The sequence below is a fragment of the Cetorhinus maximus genome, chromosome 3 (assembly GCF_964194155.1).
Source record: "Cetorhinus maximus chromosome 3, sCetMax3.hap1.1, whole genome shotgun sequence".
In the NCBI taxonomy this organism is placed as follows: Eukaryota; Metazoa; Chordata; class Chondrichthyes; order Lamniformes; family Cetorhinidae; genus Cetorhinus; species Cetorhinus maximus.
Genome location: NC_135881.1, coordinates 7,407,181 through 7,414,703, shown reverse-complemented (window position 1 = coordinate 7,414,703; position 7,523 = coordinate 7,407,181). Strand labels below are relative to the sequence as shown.

Genomic DNA, 7,523 nt, shown 5'->3' with positions numbered 1-7,523 from the left:
CGCCGGGATGGTCCAGGTCTCGGCCCTCCAAAGGACACCTGCCAAGGTCATCATAAACAGAGCATAGCAGTCAGCAGCCTGCCTCCACCTTCGCTGTGGATGGCCGGAGAGCACCAAAACATAGCAGGGTTAGGAAAATTAAGAAAATGTAACTCTTTTGTTACAAAACAAATAAATTAAATCAACAAATCAAGGGACAAATTTAAAGGCAGCCCCTTAAAAGGAAACTGCAAAAACAAAAGACAAAATTTAAAGGAAACTTATAAACATTAAACTAAAATGTGATTAAGGGGTCGACAAAGCATCCCTGACCCTGTGGTGCCCACCGAGCACGGAAGGCCTCTCAGATGCCAGCAGACCTTACGTGCTCCTTCTCCAGGGACTCTCAGCTGCGAATGTAGCCGTGGAAGAGGAGCAAACAGTTGGGCCAGACGACCCCCTCGATCACCAGCTGCCTGGACCTGTTGATGGTCAACTTGGCGAGGCCCAGGAGCAGGTTCACGAGGAGGTCTTCCTCCTTCCCCACCCCCCTCCGCACCGGGTGTAAGAAGATGTAACTCTTTTGTTACAAAACAATTAAACTAAATTAGCGAAATCAGGGACAAAGTAAAAGGCAGCCCATTCAAGGGGAACTGCAAAAACAAAATACAAAATTTAAAGGAAACATACAAACAGTAAACCAAAATGTGATTAAAGGGGTGGATAAAGAACCCCAGTTCCTGTGGTGCCCACTGAGTACGGAAGGCCTCGACAGTGCCAGCGGACACCATATCCTTCTCCAGGGACTCCAGGGCATGAACAGCACCTGGAAGAGGGGCAGATAGTCTTGCCGAACAATACCCTCAACCACCCGTTGCCTGGACCTGTTGATGACATGGAAGGCCTCGATGGTGCCAGCAGACACCACATGCTCCTTATCCAGGGACACCTGGTTGTGAACGTAGTCGTGAAAGAGAGGCAGTCGGGCATGCCGACCCACTCGATTGCCCGCTGCCTGGACCTGTTAATGGCCAACTTGGCCTTGCCCAAGAGCAGGTTCACGAGGAGGTCCTTTTCCCTCCCTGCCCCCCTCCACACTGAGTGTAAGAAGATGTTGTTGCACAGCCTGGGCACGGGTGTTAATCACTTGTACATACTGTTCACTATTGTCAACAAACTCTCAAGAATGGCTGAAACAAAAACAAAAATTGCTGGAAAAACTCAGCAGGTCTGACAGCATCTGTGGAGAGAAAGACAGAGTTAACGTTTTGAGTCTGTATGACTCTTCTTCCATCTCTGTGACAGAAGCATTATCACAGAGGATATGTGCGTTGCCATAAACCAGACTGGTGTCAAACGTTCATGCAATGTGAGGATCTATGGTGCCTCCTCACTGCATGTCGTCATCATCCTCCACAAATCTAGTAGCTATGAGGTGCTCCCGAGTGCACCTGCCTCGTCTGGCCAATGCGAGTTCCTCCTCCTCTTCATAGTCACTTTCGAAGACCTCCTCATCTTCATCTCCATTGGCCTCCTCCTCATCTGAGGAGAACTCCATCTCCTCCTCAGCCAGTTCCTCTCCCCGTTGCAGCACCAGGCTGTAAAGGGCACAGCAGACAACGATGATGCATGACACCCTCTGTGGTTTATATTGCAGGGCTCCACCAGACCAGTCCAGGTACTGGAATCTCATTTGCAGCATCCTGATGGTCTGCTCCACCAAGTTGCAAGTTGTAGCAATAGCCTCGTTATACCTTCGCTCTGCTGCAGTCTGAGGCCACCACACGGGCGTCATCAGCCATGGCCTCTGCGGGTAGCCCTTGTCCCCGAGCAGCCACCCCTGCAGCTTCTGTGGACTCTGGAGACATCATGGATTTGTGACCGACTGAGAATGTAGGAGTCTTGCACACTCCCTGGAAACCATGCGCATACCTGCAGGATGCGTTTGTGGTGGTTGCACACCAGAGGCACATTCAGCGAATGGAATCCCTTGCGGTTGACTGCATGTTGTGACGGAGATCTGACTGCCATGTGAGTGCAGTCGATGGCATCCTGCACATGTGGGAAATCCGAGATCTGGCAAATCCAATCAGTCTTGCATCCTGGCTGTCCTGGTGCCAGGTGAAATGCACAAAGTTGTGTGCCCTCGCAAAGATGGCATTCGTGACCTCGTGGATGCATTAGTGGGTGGAGGCTTGTGATATCCCACAGAGGTCACCTGTGGAGCCCTGAAAGGTGCCACTGGCGTAGAAATTGAGCGCCGTGGTCACTTTCATGGCCACTGGCAGTGGATGCTCTCCATGTCCCCAAATCCTGCAGTAGCTGGAAGATGTGACCGACCAGTTCCCTAGACACGCACAGTCTTCGGCAACACTGGTTCTCAGTCATCTGCAGGAATGAAAGGTGGCGTCTATAGACGCTGGGTGTTGTTAGGCGCCAATCAGCTACGGGTCGCTATGGCTCTTCGGCGCCATGTGCGGGAGTCCCAGCCTCCCCTTCTTCCAGAGGGTACTGCTCCTCCATCTGCGCAGCCAGGCACCTCAGTCACTCTCTTCTCAGTCGCCTTCGCTCTCTGTAAGCCACAAGACATACAGCTAGGTCACTAGGCTCCATGATCCTGATGTACTCCTCCCGCAGGATGAAAGACATACACGTGTGGGTTGGCATAGGTGTATAAGAACCTGTCTTGGTTAAGTCTGAAGGCCCCTTAATGCATCCTGGAGAATGCTGGCCACCACTTGGATGGCCAGAGTTTAGTGCACTGCATAGCTGCCCCAAATCCCACCCACCTCTGCCCCACTCCACCTGGCTGATTGGCAGCAGCTTTGCCCATTGGACTGCATGCTGTGCTCTCAGCTCAAGCACAGGCATTCTCCTAACCCGCACTGCAAGGCTGCATTGTTAGCTTGAACCATGGGGGAGATTGATCCAAACCGGGATGATGACATTGCAAGGGGCTGCGAGCGCCTCCGCCAGTTACTGCTCCACGGCCAGCTTTAGCAAGGAGATTGTACAACGTGCCCAGTCATCCAACTATTTTGCAGTCCGCTAAAACACTCATCAGTTTGCAGTCTGTGCCCGAGGGGGTGAAAATCTCTGGAGCACTTGGTGGCACTTTGACACCTCAACGTTGCTTGAGTGGGCAGAGAAGCTAGAGGCCCAACTCCAATCATATCAATGTGGTTGCACCCAGTCTCAGCTGCAGAGGAATGGTCACTTTATACAAGGTTTCCCTAATGCGTGGCTGCTTCCCTCGCCCACACTGCCACCCCACATGTGCTTGTGCGCTACCTTGAACCGCAGGGCAGCCCTTTCCCCCCACCTCCTCCCGGAATGCATCTCAACCACAGGATAGCCCTTGCCCACCCCCCAACTCTCAACTGCAGGGCAGCCTTTGCCCCCCCCACCCAATGCGCCTCAACTGCAGGGCAGTCCTTGACCCCCAATGCGCAACACGCCTCAACTGCAGGGCAGCCCTTGTAATACATCTGCATATCATTGTAAGCCCTTGCCCCCCACCCCACCCCAAGCGGCTCAACCTTGAAGTCCAATAGGCGACTGGTGCAAGCGCTCCACAGCGTTACTACGTACTCACCTCCGAGTTCCCCTCAAAGCGCAGCCTGCCAAGTGCATGCCTTTTATAAGCTGTTGTGAAACACATCGTCGTGCAATCACGCTGACGTGGACTGATGATCTAGATGTTTGTGGTGGGGTGGTTGGGAGATTCCAGTGGGGTGGGCTTATAATGATATCTAGGTGTATTACAATGTAGTTTCCGACGTGCGATGGCGGGAAATGTGGCCTGCCATCGGTGGGCAGAGCACACGGTGCAAACTGCTTTCACGACATCGTGAAAACAATTTTTGGCCTTCTTGCCATATTGTCTGCTAATGCCACTGAACACTCCCAACGCCAGCGGGCATGGACGATTCCGCCCATTGAGTTTAAAAACTTCAGACCATGAACCCTCTCCTCCATCTTGATCCCTTTTTTAATCCAATTTTAATTAATTAATTTTTATATATATTTTAAATGTTATTCTTTTATTTATTTGTTCATTTTTTAATCCTTTTTCCTCACCCCCCCCTCCCCCTACAGGGCCATCTGTCACTTGTTTCTATGCTTTTACAGAGCAATGACCCTTGTTCTGCTATTAACACCCATTTTCGATCCCTTTTTTCCCCACTACCGCCCCATCCCCCCACCCCACCCCCACAAGGGCCATCTGTTACTTGTCCATATTGTTCTTTTCAGAGCACTTACCCTTGTTCTGTTATTATCACATTCTGCTTTCTTACCTTTGCCATTATCAGCACCTTTTTTACTCTTTACCACCACCATTACCCTTTGTCTTGTGTCCATGACATCTTTGCCAACCTCTCCTTAGCTGTGACCTATCCCTGACCTTCTATCTTGCTCCATTTGCTCCACCCCCTCTTAAACAGTATAAAATCCATCACATCACATTTCTACTTCTCTTTAAGTGTGAAGAAGTCACACAGACTCGAAACGTTAACTCTGTTTCTCTCTCTCCACAGATGCTGCCAGACCTGCTGAGTTTTACCAGCATTTTCCATTTTTATTTGTACCTTGGTAGGCTAGCTTGAAAAGGCAAAACCAAGATGTAGACCAAATACCAGCTGTGAATGGCCGGTATGAAAAACAAGGTCTTGGGAAAACTTATCTACAGTTAATAATATCACTGCTGATTACTATGAATTATTTGACTTAAATCAAAGCACAATCACACTTAGTTTTAGATAAAGGCCTACAAAGTAACTTTACGTATTCAGTACAAGTTTAAAATCAAGAGCAAAGCAGAAATAAAATGCAAAAGTACAAAATTGCAAAAATTAGTGGCTGCAGGCCTCAGGCCTACACCACCTTCTTGAGGGCCATGAGGGATGGGCTACAAATGCTGGCCTTGCCCGTGACAACAACATCACACGAAAGCTTAAAATAAATGTTTTGGTAACGAGTTGATAGATATTGGCCAGGATACCAGGGATAACCCCCCCCCCCCCCCACCCCACCCCTGCCCCGCCTGCTCTTTTAAAAAAAAAATTCATTCACGCGATGTGGGCTTCGCTGGCTGGGCCATCATTTATTGCCCATCCCTAGTTGCCCCTTGAGATGAGTGCCATGGAATTTTTTTTTTTACATCCGCCCGAGCAGGTAGACGGTTTAACGTCTCATCCGCCAGACGGCCCTTTCGAACGGTGCGCAGTGCGGTGCTCCCTCAGCACTGCCCTGGGGCGTGAGCTGAGAATGGGGGTTTCTGCTGAGAACCTTGTGACTCAAGAGGCCAGAGTGGCACTGTACATGGCTGATGAAGGGAAGGGAAGGAAGGGAGGGGAGGGAAGGGAAGGAAGGGAGGGGAGGGAAGGGAAGGGAAGGAAGGGAGGGGAGGGAAGGGAAGGAAGGGAGGGGAGGGAAGGGAAGGAAGGGAGGGGAGAGAAGGGAAGGAAGGGAGGGGAGGGAAGGGAAGGGAAGGGAGGGAAGGGAAGGGAAGGGAGGGAAGGGAAGGGAAGGGAGGGAAGGGAAGGGAAGGGAGGGAAGGGAAGGGAAGGAAGGGAAGGGAAGGGAGGGGAGGGAAGGGAAGGGAGGGGAGGGAAGGGAAGGGAGGGGAGGGAAGGGAAGGGAAGGGAGGGGAGGGAAGGGAAGGGAAGGGAAGGGAGGGAAGGGAAGGGAGGGGAGGGGAGGGAAGGGAGGGGAGGGGAGGGAAGGGAGGGGAGGGAAGGGAAGGGAGGGGAGGGGAGGGAAGGGAGGGGAGGGGAGGGAAGGGAGGGGAGGGGAGGGAAGGGAAGGAAGGGAGGGGAGGGAAGGGAAGGAAGGGAGGGGAGGGAAGGGAAGGAAGGGAGGGGAGGGAAGGGAAGGAAGGGAGGGGAGGGAAGGGAGGGGAGGGAAGGGAAGGAAGGGAGGGGAGGGGAGGGAAGGAAGGGAGGGGAGGGGAGGGAAGGAAGGGAGGGGAGGGGAGGGAAGGAAGGGAGGGGAGGGAAGGAAGGGAGGGGAGGGAAGGAAGGGAGGGGAGGGAAGGGAAGGGAAGGGAGGGGAGGGAAGGGAAGGGAAGGGAGGGGAGGGAAGGGAAGGGAGGGGAGGGAAGGGAAGGGAGGGGAGGGAAGGGAAGGGAGGGGAGGGAAGGGAAGGGAGGGGAGGGAAGGGAAGGGAAGGGAAGGGAGGGGAGGGAAGGGAAGGGAAGGGAGGGGAGGGAAGGGAAGGGAGGGAAGGGAAGGGAAGGAGGGGAGGGGAGGGAAGGAAGGGAGGGGAGGGGAGGGAAGGAAGGGAGGGGAGGGGAGGGAAGGAAGGGAGGGGAGGGGAGGGGAGGGAAGGAAGGGAGGGGAGGGGAGGGAAGGAAGGGAGGGGAGGGAAGGAAGGGAGGGGAGGGAAGGAAGGGAGGGGAGGGAAGGAAGGGAGGGGAGGGAAGGAAGGGAGGGGAGGGAAGGGAAGGGAGGGGAGGGAAGGGAAGGAAGGGAGGGGAGGGAAGGGAGGGAAGGAAGGGAGGGAAGGAAGGGAGGGGAGGGAAGGGAAGGAAGGGAGGGGAGGGAAGGGAAGGAAGGGAGGGAGGGGAGGGAAGGAAGGGAGGGAGGGGAGGGAAGGAAGGGAGGGAGGGGAGGGAAGGAAGGGAGGGAGGGGAGGGAAGGGAAGGAAGGGAGGGGAGGGAAGGGAGGGAAGGGAAGGAAGGGAAGGAAGGGGAGGGGAGGGGAGGGGGGAAAACGGTAAAACTGGAGAAATGACTGGTCACTGGCCCGAACTGATCTTGTATACCTTAAAATGGAACCCCACTTGTGGCCAGTGCCATTCGTTTCCCAAGTTTTTATTCGTTTTACCTACAACCTGTACTTACTGCGCCACGACCATCTATGCATCTATGAATCAGGATATTGCAAATTTTCTGGCCTTTTTAAAAAATTAAAGTGACTCAAATTTACATTGTTTTAAAGTGAATTTGATGGGGGGGTTTTTTTTGCGCCGGTTTCTTTTTTTTTCCCCCTCGTCTTGTTGCTTCGTCTGATTTTTTTGTTTTGCGCGCGTCTTGAACTGTTAATGAGTACCAGGCAGCTCTTTGATCGGAAACCGCCACCAGAGTTTGTTTAAAGGGGGCGGGCGTGGAGGGGGCAATTGTTGAACCGTGATGGTCGTTCTGGTCGCTGAGCGAAGCTTCGCCATCGCCCTTCTGCTGCCTGACTCCCTTCCTCCCGCTCTCCCCCCGGGCGCGCGGTGGGGGAGGGGCGGTGCTGGACGAAAACCGTTAGCGCGGAGCCGGCGCGCGCGAAGCTCTCGCGGCGGCTGGGGCTTCGGCGCCTTTTCTTTCGCTGCGTCGTCGTCGTCGACAGCAGAAAATGGCGAGGGAGGTGTGGTGAAATGGACCGGTGTGGAGGGAAGGAAAAGTTGGAGCAGCAATGGACTGCCTGCGTGGGGAAACTTAAAATAAATCGCGGCACACGATAATAAATAGAAAGACTTGGAGAAAACAGGGTGAAAAGACATGAGCAGGATATTCTGTTTGGCAGGAGTGATGGTGAGTTCGAATGTGGTGGCCACTC

General features: G+C 53.4%; 1 protein-coding gene across 1 annotated transcript in view; it reads left to right on the top strand.

Moving 5' to 3' along the window:
- The first annotated feature begins 7,452 nt into the window (after window positions 1-7,452).
- LOC144672605 (uncharacterized) overlaps window positions 7,453-7,523 on the top strand; it is a 177,946-nt gene continuing 177,875 nt past the window's right edge. Inside the window, exon 1 of the mRNA XM_078534427.1 lies at window positions 7,453-7,498. The gene's annotated coding sequence lies outside the window, so the exon portion shown is untranslated. The remainder of the gene's footprint in view (window positions 7,499-7,523) is intronic.